The 1,139-nt window shown below is 39.3% G+C and overlaps 1 pseudogene; it reads left to right on the top strand.

Annotated features, from left to right (window-relative positions):
• Positions 1 to 220: 220 nt before the first annotated feature.
• On the top strand, positions 221 to 755 carry LOC101089689 (annotated as a pseudogene).
• The last annotated feature ends 384 nt before the right edge of the window (positions 756 to 1,139 follow it).

Raw genomic sequence — 1,139 nt, 5'->3', positions numbered from 1 at the left:
TATAATGGAATGGAATATTATTCAGCCATCATAAAGAATGAAATCTTGCCATATGCAAATGACAGATGGAAATAGAGAGTGTTATGCTAAGTGAAATAAGTCAGTCTGAGAAAGACAAATGCCATATGATTTCACTCATATATTGAATTTAAGAAACAAAAGAGATGAATATAAGGGAAGGGAAGGAAAAATAAAATAAGATAACAGAGTGGGAGGAAAAACATAAGGGACTCTTAACTAAGAGAACAAAAGCAATAGTCTTCTGGTTAGTCAGGTGAGATGCTATGAGAGACAGTGTACGGGACTGTTCTCTTGGAGGGACAGCAAGATGGCAGTGTTAGCCACGGTGTCTTTGATCAGAAAGGTGATCAGCATTGCGAAAGCCCCAGGAGCTGTTGGTCCCTACAGTCAAGCTTTGTTAGTCAACAGTACTATTTACATTTCAGGACAGGTAGGCATGAACCTTCCAGTGGACAGCTGGTGCTAGGAGTGATGGCAGAAGAAACCAAACAAGCCCTTGTCAACATGGGTGAAATTCTGAAAGCTGCAGGTTGTGATTTCACTAAAATGTAAAGACAACTGTTTTGTGGGCTGACATAAATGGCTTCAAAACCATCAATGAAACCCACAAGCAACATTTCAAGAGTAGCTTTCCTGCTAGAGCCACTTACCGGGTTGCTGTTCTGCCAAAGGAGGCCATGTGGAGACTGAAGCCAGTGGCTGTCCAAGGACCTCTCACAACAGCATCGCTGTAAGTGGGTCCAGCATTATTTAGTCTGGAATTATAATAATGTTTTTAAATTAACTTCTTAATTTTTACAGCTGATGTTGGAAAGTGCACGTCTGACTAAAACATTTGAAGTTATTGTGGAAATACCCTATAATAAGGGGGATTGAGCATGAATTGAAGATCAGAGGACAAATCCTGTTACCGGTGTTATAAACCACCCTTAAGTACACTCATGTGACTGCGTGTGGGAAAAGACACTCATTACATACTTACTCTCATAAATAATAGTAAAGGGAAATAACGTGCAGGAGAGATGAGTTACTATTCCTGATAAATAGTAAAGCGCACACCTCGTTCAATTAAATTCTATTAATTTAATGACATGAAATACTTTGTTCTCACATCAGCT

Source organism: Felis catus, chromosome B1 (genome assembly GCF_018350175.1).
Source record: "Felis catus isolate Fca126 chromosome B1, F.catus_Fca126_mat1.0, whole genome shotgun sequence".
NCBI classification, from domain to species: domain Eukaryota; kingdom Metazoa; phylum Chordata; class Mammalia; order Carnivora; family Felidae; genus Felis; species Felis catus.
This window is presented reverse-complemented; position numbering and strand designations above follow the sequence as displayed.